The sequence below is a fragment of the Pinus tabuliformis genome, chromosome 1_2, assembly GCF_031772625.1.
Source record: "Pinus tabuliformis cultivar Carrire ecotype Pingquan chromosome 1_2, CPIR1, whole genome shotgun sequence".
Classification (NCBI taxonomy): Eukaryota; Viridiplantae; Streptophyta; class Pinopsida; order Pinales; family Pinaceae; genus Pinus; species Pinus tabuliformis.
This window is the reverse complement of record NC_142298.1, coordinates 150,776,504-150,777,038: the sequence shown is the minus strand read 5'-3', so window position 1 is coordinate 150,777,038 and position 535 is coordinate 150,776,504. Positions and strand designations below refer to the sequence as shown.

The 535-nt window shown below is 34.4% G+C and overlaps 1 non-coding gene across 1 annotated transcript; it reads left to right on the top strand.

Annotated features, from left to right (window-relative positions):
* Window positions 1–218: 218 nt before the first annotated feature.
* Window positions 219–289, top strand: TRNAG-GCC (transfer RNA glycine (anticodon GCC)). The gene has a single exon. It is a non-coding gene; the product is annotated as a tRNA-Gly (tRNA).
* The last annotated feature ends 246 nt before the right edge of the window (window positions 290–535 follow it).

The window sequence follows — 535 nt, the reverse complement described above, 5'->3', positions numbered from 1 at the left end:
ATCAAGATAATTTCAAAAGATTTAAAGACCTGGATAGATAAAAGTCAAATAAAGACAATAAATGTTAAATATATGTATGACTGCAATATGATAACGATTTTATTTATCATTTATTAATTTGTTCAACATTACGTACATAGTACAAATAAATATAACTGTAAATTATAAAAGAATACAAAATTAGACAGAAAAGTTGCAATGAATATAGGCTATCGGCAGCACCAGTGGTCTAGTGGTAGAATAGTACCCTGCCACGGTACAGACCCGGGTTCGATTCCCGGCTGGTGCAAGGTATTTTGTTTTTCCCGTTGACGGAAATTTTGAAAGAGATTATCACGACCAACTAAAACTGATTGTGAAGTATTCCTGTATACAGATTTAACTGATTGTGAAGTATTCCTGTATACAGATTTTATTTGATAGTAAAAGAGCTGATTAACTATTATTTCAGGCGGTCGTTGTAGTATAGTGGTGAGTATTTCCGCGGGTCACCTGGGTTCGATCCCCGGCAACGGCGTTTTTGTATCATTTTAGT